This window comes from Balaenoptera borealis (assembly GCF_965194805.1).
Source record: "Balaenoptera borealis genome assembly, chromosome: 13".
NCBI classification, from domain to species: Eukaryota; Metazoa; Chordata; class Mammalia; order Artiodactyla; family Balaenopteridae; genus Balaenoptera; species Balaenoptera borealis.
In genome coordinates, this window is record NC_138870.1 from 16,292,347 (window position 1) to 16,317,099 (window position 24,753).

General features: G+C 37.9%; 1 long non-coding RNA gene across 1 annotated transcript in view; it reads left to right on the forward strand.

Moving 5' to 3' along the window:
- Nucleotides 1-24,013, forward strand: part of LOC309609915 — a 37,872-nt gene extending 13,859 nt beyond the window's left edge. Inside the window, exons 2-3 of the long non-coding RNA XR_014233650.1 lie at nt 3,120-3,233; nt 20,983-24,013. This is a non-coding gene — a long non-coding RNA (uncharacterized lncRNA). The remainder of the gene's footprint in view (nt 1-3,119; nt 3,234-20,982) is intronic.
- The last annotated feature ends 740 nt before the right edge of the window (nt 24,014-24,753 follow it).

The window sequence follows — 24,753 nt, forward strand, 5'->3', positions numbered from 1 at the left end:
CCTCCCAAAAGTCTCACCTCCAAATATCATCACATTGGGAATTAGGACTCCAACATATAAATTGGGGGTGGGGGGACACATCTAATCCATAGCAGTATATATTGTGGCAGGGAGGAAGGTGGTGACGAGGAAAAAGTTATGTTGAATTCACCTCCCAGGAATTTTACTTCCTGAGGGAAGCAGGTAGAATCATCTTGCATTCAGCAAAAACTTGACTCTCAGCCAGCATTAGGAAAGCACTAGTTTCACCAGGAAGAGTAAAATATTTTCTGACATCAAATAAGGAGACAGACCATATAATGTGCTGAGTGCTGTGATGGGGTTAGGTACAGAACCAGCGTTGGGGGATGGAGAGAGCCCAGCTCTGACTGGGGGCATCTGAAAAGCCTTTCAGAAGTGATGAGATTGAAACTGGGTCCTAAGTTTCACCATCAGAGAATGGCCTTGCCAGTGAGCAGTAACAGAAGATGTCAAGGCAAAAATGAAAGAAAAAGCATGGCGTGTTAGAAATGGTGACAAGTCCGGGAGTCAGAGAGTATGTGGCTGGACTGGCAAGACTATGCGAGAGGGTGAAAGTGTGGTCAGATCGTGAAGACTCACGAATGCTTTTCTGAAGAGACTGGCCTTGATGAGTTCAGCCAGGTCATCCAATGAGCCTGCAGGTCCCAAAGAGGTGCCCTACTGGGAGCACAAAACACCAGAGCTCTGACCCCCTCCACTTCACCCCAGACCACTTTGTATCTTTTATATATCTCTTAAGTTTCTAATTTGAAAGTAGAACTCGGCTGTTATTTTTAAGTTTTAAAATTGCTCATACAAGCAAATGAAAGTCATGAAAGATCTTTAATTAGGGAAGTTAAATGACCGTGTTTACATTTCAGACAGCTAATTTCAGTTGCAGGGCAGGAGGAAAGATTAGAGAAAGGAGACATAAGAGGCGGAAAAGTCATTAGCTAGACTGTTAAAATAGCCCATACAAGGAATGAGAAAGGGTCCAAACCAAGGCAGTGATAGTACGAGTGTGAACAGATGCAGGAAGAGGGAACAGATTCTAGAGACATTTTAGAAATTGAATGAACAGCCTTTTACAAGTCCTATTACACATGTAGCAGATTTCAACAGCATTTGGGCCTAGCAGGCAGGTAATCCACTTTACCTTTACTTTGGTGGATTCATGTAATATCAGTTGCTTCACTTCAACTCCAGTGTATTACCACAGGGAGGTGAGATAAGGACCTCTGGCAACATTCCAAAGTCTAGGTTGTTGAAGGTATTACAGTTTGTAGACTGATGTGACTTTGGAAAACAACATTAAATTTAGTGGCTTATGGACGAACATAGGAAAAGTCACCAATGCAGAGTGTCCGTTTGACTTATCATTTCCAGAAGACTGATGTGGTATTTTGTTGTCTCTTTTCTTCTCTCTCTTTCATTTTCTACAAGTAATATTTTTTCCAACCCTAAAAAAAGGAATTTGAAAAAAATAAATTTAGTAGTAAATAAAGTAAGCCATAGATATGGTTCATTTTACTGTTGTTGTGTTATACTATTTGTCATGATATCACATGACAGAATGGTTTACTAAGATGGATCCTTACGTGTGCTGGCCTTATAGGCAGGCAGAACAGACTGTTGACTCTATTATGATTTGAGATATGGTGATGAGTTGCTCAACCCTTATTCACACATTCAATCATTCAGTAACTACTTACTAAGCATCTACTTCGAAAAAGGTCTTATGACAGGTAATCACAGTGGAATACAACACAGATGTGGTCTTAGGCTAGTAGAGTTTTCAGCCAGCCAGAGAGACAAACATTAAACAACCAGCTGCACACTTCATTATTTGACCACTATTGTGATAGCTGCTTTGAAGATGAAAGAAAAGCTACAAGAGAGTCTAGAACAGGGGACCTCACCGAGTCTGCACTTCCGCGAGGGAGTGACCCTTGATGGGTGAGCTGAAGAACAGGCTGATGCTTCTGCAAGAAAATGGAGGAGAGATATTCAGGCAGAGTAGGTGCTGCAAAGCAGGCATATATGCACTGAGCAGCTGGAAAAGGCCATGGTGGCTGGAGGGCGGAAATCAACAGGAAGACTGGCCAGATGCACAGATTTGTAGGCCTCGTTGGGGTTTGGTTTTAGCCAGAAGGCCAAAGGAACACCTTCAACGGAATCCAAACAGAGGGTGTAGTTATCAGACATTTTTTTACGGACTTCTCCAACTTTTTGGTGAAAAATAGATTGGAGTGAGACAGAAGTGGACTCAGGGAGACCACATAAGTGGCTCTTGTCAGAAACCTCACCAGATTTCTCAGCTGCAGACCCTGATGCCAACAACCTGAGTTCCAGGGACAGTTTTAACCAGAGCAGAGTGTACATACAGTTAGGCTCAGATACACCCGGCAGCAGAGTCTAGAGTGTATCCTGCTGTTGAGTTTGATGTCCTGTGCCTCTAGGCCACAGCCTTTGCCACTGCAGATGTGTGGGCCTGGGCCATGTGCCAGCCACTGTTTCAGGGTTTCCTTCTTCCTCATTTGCTACACATGGCTGAAGCCTCTTCCTAAAACCTGCCCCTGACCTCTGCCTGGCTTCACCAGTCCTTAACTTCTGTAGTCATTCATCACACACTGGATGGGCCTCTTAGAATAACACTGTCTTCCAGATAGAGTTCTTTTCTACCAGCTGCTACTACCTCGGCTGTTGGTTCCCTCACTGGTTTCAGCCCTGCCCTAGGTCAAGGTCCTCACCTGGTCCCTCCCCTCCCCAAAAGTGCCTCTGAGGTGAGGCTGTCAGAATGATACAAAATAAACTACAATAAATAACACACAGTGGTGGGTTACCTATCTAGAAGCCTTTCCCTTTAGCAGAAGACAGCTTTCTTATTTCCTATTCTTCTGAGAGAGCAAGGTAAGATTTATTATTTGTTAACAGTTGCACCAAAAATTCCAGTGTGGCTGAAGTACTGATGCATATGGTTATCAAAAGAATCAGGAACATGTTTTATAGCGATAAATATCACTCAGATTTTTTTTCTCAAACATGTTTAATTGTTTAGGTCTGTTTGCTTTTAACTGGCCTGAGTGTCTAACTCCCATGTTTCTCTGGATTTCCTGCAGTACAAATGATACACCTCAGTGAAGAGAGATACTGGGATGTGAGAAGAAGAGAGTCAATTTAATCTGCATTTAATCTGTAGCAGGTGTGCTGTTGCATTTAGTAATCATTTCTGGGTAAGCAGTGTTTTTTGTTTTTTTTTTCTTTCTTTCCTTAGGAAGAGGCCTTGAATCACATGAGCAAAATTTAAATCAAAACATGAAATATAATCTGAGCAGGATACAACAAATAATTCTCCACCCTTACACTTTCTCTACACCTAGAAGAAAAGAGTTAGAGGGGAAAAGTTTTCTCTGAGCTTGCTAGGGTATATTTCTTTTTCTTTTGTTTCCTCTTTTCCTTTCCCAGTCCAGGCAAGATGGGACCACCCATAGAAATTAACTAACATCTCATTTCCTGAGTCTGAAATCTGAAAAACATAAGTTTCAGGATAACATCTTTTTACATCTGTGTTTGTGGTTCCCTTTTAAACACCTTTTTCTAAAAATAGAATTCTCAGTATGACCAGAACAAACAGGGACTGGGTGAAAAATGTTTCTGCCAGATTGTGAGAGTGATGTGAATTAAAGTAGCTGAAATGTAAGCCCATGTTATTGTAATCTGAAGTGTTAGAGCGTGCCCTTCAGCTAAGAAATGCAAAATATTTTCAAAACAAGCATCATGTGACACTCAGCAGATTGAGTCATGTTATTGCGGCTCTCCAGAGGAGGTAATCTGTTGTGCAGAGACTTTGGGATGTTTTGCTAAAATATTGACCTTTTATTTCCTAATGCGGCTCAGAATTCTCAAATTTTTGATGCACTTGTTTTACATTTTGTGCTGTTAACCGGATTGCTGTCAAAAATTCTAATGAATCTTACTATCTTTTAAGATAGAAGAGAGAGCAAAAAAAGATGTACAAGAAAGAACAACAAAGTTTCAGGTGTTTTGATTTAACACTTTTTATGCGGTTTTTGAAGTTCTCAACCATACTATTAACTTATCTACTTCAGCACTTTGTAACCTGTCCTCAAATTTGGGATTTTCTTTATCCTTTCTTCCATGTACTCTGATAGCACATATGTTATCATCTGTAGATTAGTTTAATTTTTCTGCAATGATGAAACATCAAAGAGTTTTAGTCACTTGAGCTGCCAGTTAGAAATTGCAGCTTCCAGCTCCACCTGAGCAGAAATAAACAAGCCCCAAAAGGAAAGGTGAGTAGGAGCCAGAAAGAGATCCAATGGCAAAGCCTCTGTGGGAAATATGGAAGAACAATGTTATTTCTGCTTACTAGATATGTGAGCACAGTGCGAGGGAGACCAAAAGCTGAGGCTGGAGAAAAACAAGAAGCAGAGGCTTTGACTTATATCAAAATTGGTCAGGAGAGAGGCAACTGTCCTTTTCAAATAATTTCCAAAAGAGCTTCCTACCTAACAATACGCCCTCCATTCAGTTCATCTTTTGTCTTCTATTCCTTTTATTTCCTTTGGGGTTTTTTGTTTGCTTTGTTTTGTTTACATAGATGCTTAGCTTCTGGCTCTCATCATTTCTCAAACTCCAGCTCAGTGACTTTTTTTTTTTTAATAACAAAGGACTTTCCCAATTTAATGAATGAAATTAATTTTCAGATTTAAGAAATCCAGTAAATCTCAAGAAGAATAAATATGAGCAGAAACATGCTTAGGCACATAATAGATAGAAGGCTGAAAACCAAAGAGAAAAAAAATTGAAAGCAGACAGACAAAAAATGGCAACTCTACATAAAGCAGCACACAGTTTGAATGATGTTGATTTCCTATCAGAAACTATGGAGATGAACAACAACATCAAAGAGGTTTAAAAAAATCTGCCAAGACAAAATTCTGCATCCAGCATAAGTGTTCCTCAGGAACAAAGGCAAATATAGACATTTAAGGTAAATGAAAAGAAAAAAAAGTCAGCACAAACAAACCTGAACCATAACAAATGGAAAAAACAAGTTTTTCAAGTTGAAGGAAAATTATACCAGATGGAATTATATATATATTTATATATATAATCTTAAATAATTTGTACATTAAGTAATATATAATTACAAATAGATAATTTGTATGCACATTTGATCATTTTCATATCTTTCCTCCATATTTTTTAGCTGGGAGAATTAAAGAGGAAAATTGTTTTGTCAGTTTTGAATAAAAGATTCTTTAAATTCTATAGTGCTCAACAATTTTCAGAAGTTTCACACACGTGATTTCATACAATCCCACAATAACCTTTTTTTTTTCAAATTCCAACTCAGTGACTTTTTTGATTTCTTTGTATTCAGTAGGTTATTCCTAGGCATCTGATATCTTGTGGCTATATTTTTAACACCCATAGTAAGATTTTAGATATGTTCACTTATTTTTTTAATTAGTCCTCCATCCAGAGCCAGCTCCCTCTGTTATTCTGTGCTGGCTCAAAGCTCTGACTCATCTTCCTGGTAAGATGCTGCCTATCTTTGCCAAAGAAAAAAAGACCCATCTCTGAAGGAGGCAGGGTTAAAAGTTCTCCAAGGGCCCAATTTCTGTGAATTCATAATCCAAACATATACAACATAAGTGAAAGCTGAACAATTACCTCATAAATATTGGAGAACATATTTGAGGCAGGGCCGTATGTGTCTGTGTTTAATTATCTTTATGATTAACAGAAAAACACTTCGAAGGACTGAAACATTTTTAGTTCATCTAACCAAAAGAAGATCAAATTTGTATAGGGCCTTTCAACTTAAAGGGGTACTCTTTAAGAAAAAGAACACAGAATTAAAACTAGAAAATTAGGAACAAAAGTGAATATATGTTTGGAAAGAAAAATAAATCACAATAAAATACAATTTAAAGAACAGATAAATACATTAAACATCATACAATACAGAAAATAACTATTTTATTAATTAATTGACTGTTAAGCCTCTCAGATACAAGTTTCTATTTTTTGGCTTCATACTCTGAAAAATATATACAAAATTAATTGTAACACAAGAGGAATTAAAATACAGTTTTAAATTGTTGCTACATTATATTGAGCTGCATAAATATGTAATCACATTACTCCTATACTACATACATTAACTAAGTTGATGAATATGCACAGGTATCTTGTCATCGTAGCGCTTATTTTTTCAGTCTATATTTCTTTATTGTTGGCAATTTTGTGTACTATTTCATCTGGAACTGCTCAACTTTCCAAGGACAAAGAATGTCAGAGACTATAAGAAGTGATCTGACATATTAGAATGAAATGCACAGTCTGTCAAGAGACTTATTGTTACTTAATATTACTGTTTGTAATATTCCTAAAGTTTGTAACCTATAAACACAAGAATTATTAGATAGATTTTATTTTGTGTGATTCTCATCCAAAAAAGAAAAAAATATCGTGTATTTATCGTTGTACATTCTGCATTATTAAGTATGTTACTGACAGGAGAGAATGACCATTTTGATTAGGTGATAATGGGAAGGGGGATGTTTTGCTTACAATTCTATACTTCTGATGCTTAGAAAAATTTTCCACAGACTAGCTTCTGGCTTCCTGATTTCTAAGTCCTTTTTCTCTTCCACGATCCACATACGTCAGTGCCTGGTGCTATAGGACACATTCATAACACAACATGACTCCACTCTTGCACTTTCATGTTGTAATGCCAGATAGTCCGCAGAAGTTTCCAGGAAGCAATTCTTCCAAAGAGATGGCAATTATACATGGAAGTGACTGTCAATTTCTGCATCCCCAAAATGCCTGACACCAGAAGAAGGGTGCAGGAAAGAAAGTATGAGTGGAGACAGGAGTCTTAACCAATTGTAGTTAAAAGTTTGTAAATTTTACAAAATCATATGACCATGTGAACACATGGCTAGGGCCTTCCCAAAGCCTGGGAGGGAGCCATGCAAGGAAGGGCCTTGAAATGCAAGCTCCATCAGCTTCACAGTAAAGTTGCTTCTGCATCTAACCTCATTGACCTTTTAAAACAGAATGGTTAGACTCCTGGTTTCCTGCACATAAGGAGCTTAGAGGTTGTCACGCCATCCTAACCACGAGTAAAAAGCTAAACAACTCTTCTCAGATCCATCAGAAGTCACAGGGTAAACTGCTGTCCCAAGACTTGGAGAGACAAACAGGTGGATACAGAGAATCACAACTTACCAGAGCAGAAACCCACAAGCACAAACTTCCGTAGGAACCAGTAGGAAAACATAAACCATAAATTGACGAATCCCTGTAGGTTCAGTGTGGACAAGTCTGAGAGCTAAAAACTGTTAGGAGGCCATTCATTGGGGATGGGGGAGGGGTATTTCCACACTTTTGTGAGTTTTACCTCCAGGAGCTCTATCAGGTCCTCACCGTGAAGAGTGGATAAAAGTATCCTCATGCTTTCAGCAGGGAAAAGGGAAAAGGAAACTTTTTAAATATACCAGAGCATTCTGTTCTTCTTACAAGATCTGCCCTCAAGAGAAACGATTTTACAAGAGCCTAACCTATCAGGCTTTATCAGAGCCTAACTGAGCTGAGGGAAGGGAAATACCCACCTCTAACCCTCTCTATCCATCCTGTCCCACCTAAGGGGGGAGGGGACTGAGAAGTACTGCTGAAGTTCACAATCCAGGGGCACAGGCTCACCAAAGACTGAGACCTAATCATGGGACTGTAGAGTGCTTCCCCTCTCCCCACACCTTACCACTACATTACTAAAGATCTATTTACTTAAGTTTCTTTTACCAAGTACATCATGTCCACCTTTCAACAAAAACTTTCAAGACATACTAAATAGCAAAAAACATAGTTTGAGGAGACTGAATAATATCAGAATCAAAGTCAGATATGGCAGGAATGTTGGAATTATCAGACCAAGAATTTTAATAACTAAGATTAATATGTAGACAACTTATATGTAAACAACATTAAGAACACATGGATAGTGTAAGCAGAAAGATGGAAATTCTAAGAAACAATCAAAAAGAAATTCCAGAAATCAAAAGCATTGTAACAGAAATAATGATTTAGTAGACGGACATAGTTAAAGAAAGAACCTGTGAGCTTGAGGATATAACTATATAAATTTCCGAAACTGGAAAACAAAGAGAAGAAGACTGAAATAAAGTAGAACAAAATATCCAAAAACTGTGGGACAAGTAAAAAAGGTGTAACATATGTGTAATGGGAATACTAGGAGAAGAAAGAAGCAATTTGAAGCTATAATGACTGAGAATTTCCCCCAATTAATGTCCAACACCAAACCTCAGATCCAGGAAGCTCAGAGAAAACCAAGCAGGATAAAAGCAAAAAAACAGACCCCAAAACCCTACAACTAGTCATATCATATTCAAACTTCAGAAAAAAGATATAGAAAAAAAATCTTGGAAAAAGCCACAGGAAAAAAATAACTTACTTACAGAGAAACAAGATAAGTATTACATCCAACATCTCAGAAATGATTTAAGCAAGAAGAGAATACAATAAAACATGTAATGTGTTGAGAGGAAAAAACCCACCAACCTAGAATTCTGTATCCTGGAAAATGATCCAGGAGTAAAAGTAAAATAAAAACTTTTATTTTTCGTATTCTTCATTGATTTAACAGATAAGAGTTTGTTCAACATGATGACAGCAACACTGTATTCAATTAAATGTGCTTATGTACTTATGTATGCTTATGTATAAGTGAAAAGATTACAAAGGATGGGAGAGAGGAACTAGGAATATTTTGCTATTATAAGGTATTGAACTACCCTTTAGGCAGTATAGGGTTATTTGAAAGTGGGCTTGGATTTGTCATAAATGTAGGGCAACCACTGAAAAAAGTTTTAAAAGAAGCATAATTGATATGCTAAGAGGGGAGGGAAAATGGAAGAATATGATAATACTCAATTAAAACCACAAAAGGCAGAAAAAGTGAGGAAGACAAAATAGGAACAAAGAATAAGGGCAACAAATAGAAAACAGTAACAAATATGGTAAGTATTATCCAACTATATCAATAATCACTTTAAGTGTCAATGATCTAAATACACCAGTTAAAAGACAAAGATCATCAAAGTGGATGAAAAAACAAGACCCAAATGTATGTTGTCTACAAGAAACCCACTTGAAATATAAAGACACATACAGCTTAAAATAAAGAGATGGAGAATGACATGCCATTTTAACACTAATCAAAAGAAAGTGACAGTAGCTGTGTTAACTTCAGACAGAGCAGTCTTCAGAGCAAGAAAAATTATCAAGGATAAAAAGAGGTATTATATGATGATAAAAGCAACAATACTCCAAGAAGACATAGCAATCCATATGTGACTAACAACAGAATGACAAAATACATGAAGCAAAAACAACAGAACTCCAAGGAGAAAAAGATGTATATATTATATTTGGAGACTTAAGCACTCCTCTATAAGAAATGGATAGATTCAGCAAGCAGAAAATTTGTAAGACATAACTAAACTGAACAATACCTCAATCAAATGGATATAATTGACATCTATGGACAGCATCAATAACAGCAGATTATACATTCTCCTCAACTTTGCATGGAACATTCACCAATATAGACAACTTCTGAGCCATAAAACACGTCTTAACAAATTTAAAGGAATAGAAATCACACAATGTTTGCTCTCAGACCACAATGGAATTAAACTAAGTATCAATAACACAAAGAGCTGGAAATCTCAAAATACATGGGGAACACCAACACAATTCTAAACATACAAGGTCAAGGAATAAAATCTCGAGAAATTTAAAAGTATTTTTAACTAAGTAAAAATGAAAATACAACATCAAAATTTGTGGATGCAGTGAAAGCACTGCAAAGAGGAAACTTTATAGCATTGAATGCATTTTTTTCTTTTTAAAGAAATATCTAGGGCTTCCCAGGTGGTGCAGTTGTTAAGAATCCGCCTACAGTGCAGGGGACACAGGTTCGAGCCCTGGTCCAGGAAGATCCCACATGCTGAGGAGCAACTAAGCCCACGAGCCACAACTACTGAGCCCGTGTGCCACAACTACTGAAGCCCGTGCACCTAGATAGAGCCTGTGCTCTGTAACAAGAGAAGCCACCGCATGAGAAGCCCACACACTGCAACAAAGAGTAGCCCCTGCTCGCCGCAACTAGAAAAAGCCTGCATGCAGCAACGAAGACCCAATGCAGCCAAAAATAAATTTATTTTAAAAAAAAAGAAAAGAAATATCTAAAATCAATAATCAAAGCTTCCACATTAGGAAGTTAAAAGAAAGAAGAGAAAATTAAATCCAAAATAAACAGAAGAAAAGAAATAAGAATTAGAGCAGAAATCAATAAGAGGGCAAATAGGAAATCAATAGAAAACAATGAAATCAAAAGCTAGTTCTTTAATAAAATCAATAAGCCTCTAGCAAAGCTAACTAAGAAGAGAGAAAGGACACCAATAGTAATATCAGAAATGAAAGAAGGGGGCTTCCCTGGTGGCGCAGTGGTTAAGAATCTGGTGGTGGCACAGTGGTTAAGAATCTGCCTACCAATGCAGGGGACACAGGTTCGAGCCCTGATCCGGGAAGATCCCACATGCCGCAGAGCAACTAAGCCCATGGGCCACAACTACTGAGCCTGCACTCTAGAGCCCATGAGCCACAACTACTGAAGCCTGCATGCCTAGAGCCCATGCTCCGCAGCAAGGAGAAGCCTGTGCACCGCAATGAAGAGTAGCCCCCACTCACCACAACTAGAGAAAGCCCGTGCACAGCAACAAAGACCCAACTCAGCCAAAATTTAATTAATTAATTAATTTTTTAGAAAAAGAAATGAAAGAGGGAACATCAATACAGGTCTTATGAACATTACAAGGATAATAAAGGAATACTATGAACAAATCTGCCCACACATTTGATAACCTGGATGGAGGATCATTTCCTTGAGGGACACAATTTGCCAAAACTCTCACAAGCAGAAATAGACAATCTGAATAGGCTTGTATCTATTTTTGTATCAAAAAATTAAATCAAAAATTAGTAACTGTCCAAACAGAAAACACCAGGTCCAGATGGGTTCACTGGTGAATTCTACCAAATAGTTTAGGAAGAAATCATACCAACTCTCTACAATGTCTTCCAGAAGATATAAGCAGAGAAAATACTTTCTAAACGATTTTATGGGGCCAGCACTACCCTAATACCAAATGCTGACTAGGATGTGGAGCAACAGGAACTCTCATTCATTGCTGGTGGGAACGCAAAATGGTACAGCAACTTTGGAAGGCAGTTGGGTGGTTTCTTATAAAAATAAACATACTTTTCCCATAAGGTCTAACAATCACACTCCTGGGTATTTTCCCAAAGGAGTTGAAATCTTAGATACTCAAATACCTGCATATATCATAATTGCTAAAACTTGGAAGCAAACAAGATGTCCTTCAGTAGGTGAATGGGTAAATAAACTGTGGTATATCCAGATAATGGAATATTATTCAACGCTAAAGGCAAAGAGCTATCAGACCATGAAAAGACATGGAGGAACCTTAAATACGTATTACTAAGTGAGAGAAGTCAACCAAAAAATACCACATACTGTGTGATTCCAACTATAAGACATTCAGGAAAAGGCAAAACTATGCAGACAGTGGATGCCTCGGGTTTGGGGGGAAGAAGGGATAAGTAGGTAGAGTACAGAGAATTTTTAGAGCAATGAAACCACTCTATATGATATCAGAATCATGCATACATGTCATTATAAAATTGTCCAAACCCATAGAACGTACAACACCAAGAATTAACCCTAGTTTAAAAAATGGACTTCCAATGATAATAACATGTCAAAGTAGGTTCATAAATTGTTACAAATAATCTACGCTGGTGGAGGATGTTGATAACAGGAAAAGCTATGGATGTTTGTGCCAAAAAGTAAGAAAGGGCATTGCAGGTAGAGGGCATGGTGTGTGAGAGGTTCATTAGAAAACAAGGAGCATAATCACTCAAAAGACTAAAAGCGTATGTGCCTGGAGCACAGTGAGCAAGGATTATCACAGGATGAAGCTAGAAATTAGGCAGAAGCCAGATCATGTAGGGCCTTCCCAGATATTAGACTAAGTGATTAAAAGGTTTTAAACCAAAAGGAGCACTGTCAGATTTAACCCTAAAAAAAATAATTCTGAGATAGACACAATATAGAAAAGTTGGGGGGAATGATACTTCTCTAAGGATATCATTTTTATCACTTTTTGAACCATGTTATTGTTTAATACTCATAAAATAAAAAAGAATATATTTTATTCCTAAAAGGGAATACAAACTAAAGCAAATGAACCTTATTATAATCCAAAAGAATAACATAACCATATTTGAGGTGGGGGAGGTGGGGGGAGGACCAGGAAGGGCTATTCAAGTAATTTTTTTCAAATTGAGATTTAATTGACATATAACATTATATTAGTTACAGGTTCAAGTAACTTTTGAACACAGCATTTTAATACTATACCTTCATTCTAAAGAGAAAGAACTGTAAGTAAATATTAAACATATGATTTTTAATATATATATTATAAAAGAGGGAGAGAGGTCAAGAAATAGATAAGGGATATATGTGTATGCATGTACATATGTATGTGTATGCACATACTTATTTCTTAGCAATGTCTGTTGAGAAAACCTAGAGGTAATCACTCCCCAATAGCAATGAGAACAATTAATGACCAAATTTTGACTTCTAAATATATTTTGTACTAAAAGGAACCGAGACTCCTTAGAGAAATGTTTGATTTCAGCCTGGGGCAGAAAAAATAGAATAGGAACTGTGAACATCTTGTGCCAAAAAGTAAGAAAGGGCTTCAAAAATGTCGGGGATGGCAATAAAACACAGGAACAATTTTTTTTTTTTAATAGTCAAAAAATTTATTATGTTAAAAAGGCAGATTAGAAAATGGTATTACGGTATTATCTAATTTTTTTAATTTTTATGAATATGTTGCTTTTATAAATAGCTTGAATAAACATACACTAAAACATTACCATTAAATCCAAGGAAGAAGGGATATATGTATACGTGCGACCGATTCAGTCTGCTGTACAGCAGAAACCAACATAACATCGCAAAGCAACTACACTCTGACAAAAAATTTTTTTTTAGTTAAAAAATGTTACCATTAACTATCTTCATGTGTAAGAACCATGGAATTTTCTTACATATGTGTGTGTGTGTGTGTGTGTGTGTGTATATATATATACTTTTTTTTTTTTTGGCCGTGCCATGCGGCATGTGGGATATTAGTTTCCTGACTGGGGATGGAACCCACGCCCCCTGCATTGGAAGCTCAGAGTCTTAACCACTAGACTGCCAGGGAAGTCCAATTATGGAAATTATAGTTCATTAATTAACTAAACACAGGAACCATTTTGAAAAAGATCTTACCTAGCCAAATCTAAAAATCACTATATTAAGATTAAAATAACTATATTATTATTTTAGGAAAATAAATATACTAACAGATTAAAACTCATTAAAGGAAATAAGAATCCATGAACTTATACTATTATAGAAAATATATGAATGAATGAATGAGTGAATGGGAAGAGAAAAAGCTTTTATATAACAAATATCATAATTGATTTAGGCAAAAATCATCAATCATTAAACTACTGGATGAAAGTTTGTTGATGAATCGAGAGACCTGTGTAGACTTACAAAATATTATCTCCCCTGATAATACTTGTTAATTAAAAGGAGAAAAGTAGAAACTTTACAACGGAGAGAACTCTAACCAAATGATCAAAGTGAACATCACCGGTGTTCAGACAAATCAACATCATGTGCCTCACGATACAGGGCACTGAGAAGCATACAACATCACTTCTGTGGTATTCCTTCCGAAAATACATAACCTCAAACTAATCACAAGGAAACATCAGACAAATCCAAACTGAGAAACATTCTACAACAATAACTGGCTTGTGTTCTGCAAATATATCAAGGATATGATCAACAAAAGCAGACAGAAGAACTTTTCCAGATTAAATTAGACTGAAGAGATGTGACCAGTGCAACATGTGATCCTGGAGGAACACTAGACCCCATTTTTTTCTTTTTCTTTCCTTTTTTATTTTTTCTTTTAAAATTAAGAACTTCAGTTCCTTCAAAGATATTAAGAGAATAAAAGATATTGTTAAGAGATATTGTTAACAAAATATTTTCTCCACTGGGAAATCACATATTTGATAATCGGCTTGCATCCAGATTATATGAAGAATTCTCAAAACTCAAAAATAAGACAACAAACGATCCAGTTTTTTTAAGTGGGCAAAAGATTTGAACTGACATTTCATCAAAGAAGTTATATGCATGGCAAATAAGCACCATGAAAAGACACTCAACATTACTAGTTATGAGAGAAATGCCTATGAAAACCACAGTGAGATACCACTACCTACCTATTAGAATGACTAAATTAAAGAGTGTAAAACGTGTTAGCAAGACTGTGGAGCAACTGGAGGTCTCATACAGTACTGAGGGAATGTAAAATGGACCAACCACTTTGAAAGACAGTTTGACAGTTTCTTAAAATGTTAAGTATACGCTTATCATGTGACCAAGCCATTCCACTCCAAGGTATTTATTTACCCAAGAGAAATGTAAGCATATGTCCATACAAAGTCTTGTACATAAATGTTCATGGAAGTTTCATTTGTAATAGCCAACCACTTTCTACTACCTCAACTGATATAAAATCTAATCCAAGTCACATCATCTCTAGCTTTAATTATTATAATAACCCCTGCACTGGACTAAATGTTTGTATCCCCCAAAATTCATATTTTGAAATCCTAGCTCCCAATGTGATGGTACTTGGAGGTGGGACCTTTGAGAGGTAATTAGGTCATGAGGGTGGAGCCCTCATGAATGGGATTAGTGCTCTTATAAAAGGGACCCCAGAGAGCCCTCTCTCCCTTTCCTCCCTTTGAGGATACAATGAGACAGTCGGAAGAGGAGGGACGTCTGAGGTCAGAGGGCCAGCATGGTCAGGTTCTGGTGAGAACCCTCCTCCTTCTGTCGGTTATAAGCCATTTATAAGCGACCCAGTCCAAGGTGCTTTGTTATAGCAGCCCAAACTAAGATGCCCCATAACTGGTCTCCCTATGGCTGCCCTGACCCCAACCCCAGCAGTGTATTCTCAACATAACAGCAAAGTATCTCTCAAAGCATTAAGTCCTACAGGAGTACTTACATAATCCGACCTGCCTGCCCCACCTGTCTATCTGACTTTATCCCTTATCACTCTCCTTGGTTTTTTTTGGTTTGTTTTTTTGTTTTTTGGCTGTGTTGGGTCTTCGTTGCTGTGCCCGGGCTTTCTCTAGTTGCAGCGAGTGGGGGCTACTCTTCGTTATGGTGCACGGGCTTCTCACTGCAGTAGCTTCTCTTGTTGCAGAGCACGGGCTCTAGGAGCAGGGGCTTCAGTAGTTGTGGTGCACTGGCTTAGCTGCTCCATGGCATTCACTCTCCTTCTTACTTCTCAGTTCCAACCACATTATCTCCTTGCTTTTCCTCAAACACAGTAAGCATGTTCCTTCTTCAGAGATTTTTGCACTTACTGCCTGGAAACTCTTTGTCCAAATATCCACAACGATGACTCCCTTACCTCCTACAGGTCTCTGTTCAAATACCATCTTCTCACTGGAGATTCTTTCGGATAAATCCATAGAAAATAGCTAGTTCCTCACTGATACCCCCATTCCTCTCCCCTTTCTCTGTGCTACTCCTCACCATCCAACATGGTGTGTATTTACTTTTTTAGTTATTGTCTCCATGTTCTCACCACCACTAGAATATAAGCTCCATGAGAGCAAGAACTTTGTTCACTGCTGTATTCCCCAACAACTAGAATAGTACCTGGTAGGTAGACAGTCAATAAATTCTTGTTGATTGGATGCATCAATATTGTAACTGCATTATCTTTAATCTTTTGTTTGACATCTACAAATTGGTAAAGGTTTCCTGACCTATTAGAAGTAACTTAAGTGAGAACGTTTATGTTAAATTTACTTTGTTCCATATTTTATGGGATTTTTTTTAAGTGACTTGTCATTGTCTATTCTTCCTTCCCTCATCCCTACCACATTAGTTCATTTAATTTCAAATGTGGCAATACTCTCTGATCATACATCCAAAGTGTTACGCTGTTTTCTCTTCTTCATTTCTCAAGGTCTGTAATAGCTGAGTAGGGGAAGAAGGATCAGACCTAGGGCTAAAATGTATGGTAGACATTTTCCTAGTGTGTGGGAAGGAATGAGTAATTTTAAAATGTAGAGAAAAAGAGGAAAGAAAAGGAAAATGACTCTTCCTGGCAGCAGTATTTCCTAACCCTGATTCTTTGGTTACTCAGTACATAGCATTTGAGAGCTGCTGCTCTTATAATGTCCCTCTACATTATCACGATGATTGAAAGGCATGATTTGATCACCTGCAGTTTACCGTTAAGGATGCATGGTCGTTATCACAATGCATAACTGAATTAATAGAGCAAGAATTTGTCCAGAATAGCTGCCACTGTTATTTAGTCTCCAGTTTCTGATCATATACCACTGGCCATTCCCCACACTTAACTAGCACAATGTAAGCTTCTTGCTGTGATGCCATTTTCTAACCCCCTCCTGCTGAGGTAAACCAGTTGCTTACAGAAAGAAAGCTGCCTCGGGAGTGGCTGAGATTCTTTGCTGCTTACAAAAAAAAAAAAATTATTCTATGACCAATGTGAATAATGTGAGATAACTTGAAAAGGGCCAAAGAATTAAAAACAAGAATAAATCCTGAGGAAGGATATTTGACAAGCTTTTGGCATTATAAAAGAAGAAAATCTAAGAAATTATAGAGGGAAGACTATTTTGATCTTCCAACTGGGGGTGGAGAAAAAGGAAGAAAAATGAAAACTACTAAGTAGAAAAAGGACTCACATTTGGGTAGTTATTTCCTTAACTTAGAATGAACAGGGTTGAAATTAAATAGATACTGCTGACAAAAAATGATTCCACTGGTAGATATCTTTGATATCAAGCCTCGCTATAGATGGGGATGTTAATGCAGCTCATTTCCAGTCTTCCCCACCTTGGATTAACCTCCCCTAGTTGCCATATACCTCTCTTCGTGACCTAAATACCTAAAAATGAAAGTCTGTCTCAATTGTTATTGTTTCCCGAAATGGGTCATAACACTGCATATTCTGACTACAAAATGGGGTGTCAGAACCCAACAAATGTTTGCCACAGGTGTTTTTAATCCTAAAAAATTACCATTTCACACAAAATACTCTAAACCACTCTTATACTCAGAGATCGTTCTGCAAGATATATGCCCTCTATCCAGAGTACCAGAAAGAAAGCACAACACTTTTTCCCTTTGATCCTCTTCCCTCTTCCTACACAGACTTAATGAAGATATCTGCCTGACAATAGTCAGCCTGTCAAATTAGACAAGAAACAGCCCAATTTTCCTTGTTATTTGCAAAAAAAAAAAAGGAAAACAAAAAGGATTTCAGAAATATATACACTTTATTTGGCTTTCAGCCCGTTCCTTGCTGATTACAAGAAGAATGAATGATGCTGAATGGTTTTACAATTCTCTTACTTTTGATGCTCCCTCCTGAAAAATGAAACTTTATTACTACTAAAGCCCATAAGCAGCATGCATAAAACAGGGAGAGAAGTTGCCACAGAGGAAAGTGGATAGTAAACATATGTGGCTCAAATGCTGGATCCACTGTGCAGAAAACTCTACCTGTTAGAATGGAAGAAGGTGGCTGAATAGGAAAGAGGAAAGCAGGTTCCCAAAGGGCTTGAAAATCAATTCCAAGTTTCCACAAATAACTAGACTGGCTGATGACATACGTAAAAAGCTGACACAGTCATGTCTATCCCCCATGTAGCCTCTCTTGTCTTTTTCCACCATTCAAATTGATTCCTTCTCTTCTCTCCTCCTTTTCTATAACATTTCAACAGCAGCCCTACATATAATGCAAAAACAATGACAAAATAGAGATCATCTCTTGTGTCCATTTGGGAATTTCTTGTTTGCATATACTATTGTATATTCTTATTAGACAGATATACTTAGATATGTGTTATCTAGGATTATTTCCTGTGACAAATAAGTACATAATTGATACTATTTGATGGATTCATAAAGTTGTCTTTATTTTTTTTTTTAACATCTCTATTGGAGTATAATTGCTTTACAATGGTGTGTTAATTTCTGCTTTATAACAAAGTGAATCAGCTATACATATGAATATATCCCCATATCTCCTCCCTCTTGCATCTCCCTCCCACCCTCCCTATCCCGCCCCTCTAGGTGGTCACAAAGCACCGAGCTGATCTCCCTGTGCTATGCAGCTGCTTCCCACTAGCTGTCTATTTTACATTTGGTAGTGTATATATGTCCATGCCACTCTCTCACTTCGTCCCAGCTTACCTTTCCCCCTTCCTGTGTCCTCAAGTCCATTCTCTACATCTGTGTCTTTATTCCTGTCCTGCCCCTAGGTTCTTCAGAACCTTTTTTTTTTTTTTAGATTCCATATATATGTGTTAGCATACGGTATTTGTTTTTCTCTTTCTGACTTACTTCACTCTGTATGACAGACTCTAGGTCCATCCACCTCACTACAAATAACTCAATTTCATTTCTTTTTATGGCTGAGTAATATTCCATTGTATATAGTAAAGTTGTCTTTAGACTCAATTTCCCTACAACATTTCAACTGATAAGCAACCCAATCCAAAATATTAGTTCCTTTATGGACATTGGTCTTTATTGGCTGCCCAATCCATTCACCTTCCCCTGATTCTTTTGGGAAACTGCCTCTCTCCTGTTGTATGTTGTTATGGTGGAAAGGCAATTGCATGGCTTTGGAGGCCAAGGGACCCAGGTCCTTTTTCTGGTAGACCCAAGGGTCAGACATGTGACAACCTCAGCCAACAAGGTTCTCTCTCCTGGGACTATAAATCTTGAGGGTGTGATGCAAGAATGAAGAAACCATTGTAGAGATGATTTCATTTCACTGGCAGCAAAAGAGAAGAGGTGTGCAAAGCAGGTGTCTTTTGCCATGGGGTCGTTGCTGTCCTTCCTGGTCCTCTAAAGCTCTCTTTGCTCCTCTCTGTTTCCAGGCTTAGCTTCTCAGCCTCCTTGCCTGTTATCCCTACATACACAAGCACCATATCTATCCCCATCCCTGTCATCATAGTCTTAAATAAATTCCCTTTTAAGTTAACAGCATTCAGTTTCTATTGATCATAATTAGAGAAACTGATAGGATACCCTAGAGATAAAAGTGAATCTTCAAAAAAGTAATTTGCAAACTCTTTCTGATTTCAGTGGAACTACATGTGAGAGGAAAATTTGATAGGATGTTTCACTGCTACATGGGGAAATAGAATACACGAATTATTCACATTTAAATACTCTCAGGATGTTCTGGGAAAATAGGAGCCAAACGTTAAGAGAAAAGGGGCCAGTATTGATGTAAGAGACTGTTTCTACATGTTAGGTCAGAGTCAGTGAGATATTAACAGATAAAAACAGGGGTGTTTATCTTGACATATTGTGAAGACTGAAACATTCTAAAATTTCTCTAGGTTAGGGAGAGTTCAGGATAAAAGGCCAAAAGATCAGAGTAATGGCAATGGAGTGAGTGGATGTGACAAGAGGACATGTCATCAATAGCCCCAACTAATACTTTTGCTGACAGGCAGCTGAGTCATGAAATGACAGTGAGCAAAGAACTGTGAATGAGTGGAGAGAAGCCCATGGATGAGCAAAGATCACATAAGAAAACAAAATTGCACATTCCCAGACAAAATTTGATAATGGCTCCACTTGGTTAATACTAGTGATTAATTTTACTGAGAAACTTCAGTATTTATCACTAATTTTATTAGGAGTTTACTTTGATATCTGTCTCTAATTTTTGTAAATATTATTGGAAAAAAACTCAAAAATTGTGATTGCCGTGAGATAGTGATTTACCATAGTGTGGGCAACACAGAGCTTGCAACTAAATGCAGTGCTTGTGTGTGTATGTGTGTGTGTGAGAGAGAGAGAGACAGAGACAGAGAGAGAGAGAAAAACAAGTGTAAGTAGACAGAAAAGCAATGGGGCGAGGAGAATGAAAGAAAACTCAATCCTGAATTGCCTGAATCAAGTTTCATACTGGAAAGAAATAAAAGCAGACATGAAAATTGCAAATGCTTAAGAAGTAATGGGAAAGAAAAACATAACAGAATTCTTATGTAAGAGCTCTGTTAAAAAGAAAGAAGAGCAGGAAAAAAGTAACAGAACTGACTGAAGAAGGAGCAAGAGAACTAAAAATATATTACAATGTAAGAATAGAAAGATTCAGGAAAAATGCTATATATATGTCAAGGAAATTGCTGATAAAGAAAAGGCCTTTGGACTTCCCAAAGTGCCAATGCAGGGGACACGGGTTCGAGCCCTGATGCGGGAAGATCCCACATGCCTCAGAGCAGCTAAGCCCGTGCACTACAGCTACTGAGCCTGCGCTCTAGAGCCCGCGAGCCACAACTACTGAAGCCCATGTGCCTAGAGCCTGCACTCCGCAACAAGAGAAGCCACTGCAAGGAGAGGCACATGCACCACAACGAAGACCCAACACCGCCATAAATAAATAAATAAATAAATTTATTTTTTTTTTTAAAAAAGGCCTTTGGATTGAGTCATACATATGCGTATTACTATAGCATTCATTTTTTTCTGATTTTTAGTGAAAACACATTCATTATTAAATTTGATGAAATACTGAAGAGTATTTAGAAGTTACCATAGATCAATTGATGATATTTCACCACCATGTAATTATTTCGGAGAGCAGGCTGAATATATATGCATGTCTATTTCAGTGGCAAGAATTACAGAGCCAGGGATGTGAAACGCTATGGCATCAAAAGATGTGTGCTTGACCAGCATGAATGAAACAAAAGGAGGTGAGTCCAAAGTCAATCATAAGGGCAGTTCTACAAATTATGATTTGTTTCATTATTGTACATGTTAAGAAAAACACTTTGGAGACAAACAAGCTTGCGTTCAAATTTGAGCTCAACTCAACTCTTTTCTGGGTGTGTGACCTCAGTTATTCAGTCTCTTCAAGCTTCACTACTCTCATCTGTTTAAAAAAAAAAAATACTATTTACTTCAGTGAGGGTTGCATTTGATAGAGTAAAAAGTATGGTTGGTGATATAGAAAGTGTTTAATACTAGAGTTATTGTTTAATACCTGGACCTATGTAGTAAGATTTCACAAGCTCCAACTTGTTATTTCCCTCCTTTCCTCACCCGTACCACCATCAGAAGGAAAAAACAACAACAGAAAAACCTCACCTGATACTCAGATGGAAACCTGAAAATTCCATTTTAGATTAAACCATTAGGCTAAAGATTGTGTACCATTTTCAGGTTTAAAAACATACTTTAAAAAATGTAACATATTAGCTTTGTCAGTCATTTCTACCTCAATCGACACATTTATGACATCCTCGGATGAGAGTGTATTTTAATGGAGGTAGAAGGTCCATGAAAGGCCTGAACCTGTTTGCAATGGTGGCATCGATGAGAAGAAAAAGGGGAACCTGGGAGCACAGAGACGAATTTTACCTTCTTTATGGTTATTTTCTAGGGACTAAGAGAGTTTAGATGTGTTATTTTGGAGGGGGAAGAAAAAGATCTGTTTGATATTCAACAGTTATGACTTCATAGTGTGCCATGAGGGTAAAATGTAAAAGCTTTTATTAATATTCGGGCATTCATAATACATTTTTATTTATACATAGCCTTTATTTCCAGAGCTCTTGGGACTTTGCAGACACATTACATTTCAGCCTCCATTTATCTTCGCAAGTGTGTCACTGAAGTGTGTAAGGAGGAGGTATAACTCTATTATCTTCAGATTACAGATACAGAAGAGAGCAGACACAGATAAAGCAATTTGTCTATGGCCTCACTACACGTAAGCTGTTGAGCAAGGCATAGAACCAGTCATGTAATAGATACCTCTCCTGTCAGATAAGGACACCAGGGCCCCATCCCAGCTGGGATGTGCCTTTTTCTGAACGTTTAGTATGAACAGATGGAAGGATGCAAGGTGGTGTCCTGTTCAGGGAAATCAAAATGAACAGTTCAGTCTCCAGCAAATCATTGCAGGTATGGTTGCTGTGGATTTGGTGGCTGTTTGGTGGAGGCAGGAGTCGAGACTGGTCTAAAGTTCAGAGCAGCTTTTTGTCTATTAGATGAGCGTCTGTATAAAGCCCTTGGGGCCCTCCCCTGCTGCCCCTCCCATCATACCCTCCTTTCGCTGGCTTCAAACCTGGTGTTGTTGAGTAAGTCCCTCTGCAGCTCTGCCACAGCTGAATGGGTCCTGAATCTTAACCTGACATCTCCAGCCACCAACCCAGAATCACACTGCAGCCACACTTCAAGGTACAGCTTAGCACATACAGAGCTCTGGCTGTGAGCCAGTTCTGAGGCAAGACTTTTCACTTTGTCTTTCCATCAGTTATTTTTATCTCGAAGGTCACCACCATTCAGAAGAAAATAAAGGAACACCCAACATGAATATATTCACATAGGGGTAATAAACAAGTGCTCATTTGTTATTTTTGTTTATAAAAATCTACTTCCCTTGTTTCTTGAGAAAAAATGAAATGAGATGGTAGAATAATTACTAAAACTGAATGTTTAAGAGTAAACGGTTAAGATCATTTATTTTGGGTAAAAGTATGAAAAGGTGTCTAAAGCTTTAAATCAAAGTCTTTCTTACTGCTTATGATTGTGAACAGCTTGAATTTAGGTAAGAAAAATGACATTCAAAAATTTGGAATGAGGGACTTCCCTGGTTGTCCAGTGGTTAGGACTCCGAGCTTCCAGTGCGGGGGGCGTGGGTTCGGACCACCTTCTTCCAATTCCTCCTCCTCCCAACTTTTTTTGTTTTTAATTAAGAAAACTGGTCTTTTAGAGCAGTTTTAGCTTTACAGCGAAATTGAGGGGAAGGTACAGCGATTTCCCATAAACCCCCTGTCCCCACACACGCACAGCCTCCCCCATTATCCACATCCTCCACCAGAGTGGGACATTTGTTACAACTGATGGACCTACACTGACACATCATAAGCACCCAAAGTCCACAGTTTACATTACGGTTCACTCTTTGCGGTGCACGTTCTATGGGTTTGGACAAATGTATAATGACACATATCCTTCACTATGGTATCGTATAGAGTATTTTCACTGCCCTAAATATCCTCTGTAATCAGCCTATTCATCCCTACCCACTTCGCCAATCCCAGCAAACACTCATTGCTGATCACTGATTTTACTGTCCCCATAGTTTTGCCTTTTCCAGGATGTCATACACTTGGAACCATATACTTTAAGACTGGCTTGTTTCACTCAGTAATACACATTTAAGTTTCCTCCGTGTCTTTTCATGGCTTGATAGCTACTTTCTTTTTAGTTCTGCATAATGCTCCACTGTCAGGATGTACCAGAGTTTTTTTTATGCATTCAGCTACTGAAGGACATCTCGGTTGCTTCCAAGTTTGGCAATTTTGAATAAAGCTGCTATAAACATTAATGTGCAGGGGTTTTTTTTGGGTTTTTTAAATTTTTTTATTTTTTTTTTTATTTTTGGCTGTGTTGGGTCTTCGTTTCTGTGTGAGGGCTTTCTTTAGTTGCGGCGAGCGGGGGCCACTCTTCATCGCGGTGCGCGGGCCTCTCACTATCGCGGCCTCTCTTGTTGCAGAGCACAGACTCCAGACGCGCAGGCTCAGTAGTTGTGGCTCACGGGCCTAGTTGCTCCGCGGCATGTGGGATCTTCCCAGACCAGGGTTCGAACCCGTGTCCCCTGCATTGACAGGCAGATTGTCTGCCACTGCGCCACCAGGGAAGCCCCATGTGCAGGTTTTTTGTGGACATATATTTCCCACTCCTTTGGGTAATACCAAGGAGTGCAATTGCTGGATCACATGGTAAAATATGTTTAGTTTTGTAAAAAAACACAAAACTGCTCCAAAGTGTTTGTACCATTTTGCATTCCCACCAGCAATAAACAAGAGTTCCTATTTTTCCACATCTTTGTCAGCAATAGGTGTTGTCAGTGTTATGGATTTTGGCTGTTCTAATAGCTTGGTAGTCTAACTCGTTGTTTTAATTTGCAGTTCCCTAATAACATATGATGTAAAGCATCTTATCATCTGCTTATTTGCCATCTGTATACCTTCTTTGGTGAGGTCTCTGTTCAGCCTTTTGCCTATTTTTTAATCTGGTTGTTTGTTTTCTTATTTTTGACTTTTAAAAGTTCTTTGTATGTTTTGGATAACAGTCCTTTATCAGATGTGTTTGCAGGTATTTTCTCCCACTCTGTGTCTTGTCTTCTCATTCTCTTGACAGTGCCTTTTGCAGGGAAGAATTTTTAATTTTAATGAAGTCTAGCTTGTCAATCATTTCTTTAATGGATCATGCCTATGGGTATCTAAAAATTCATCACATACCCAAGGTTATCTAGGTTTTCTCTATGTTATCTTCTATTAGTTTTTTTTTTTGAATTTTTGAATTTTATTTTATTTATTTTTTATACAGCATGTTCTTGTTAGTCATCAATTTTATACATATTAGTGTAT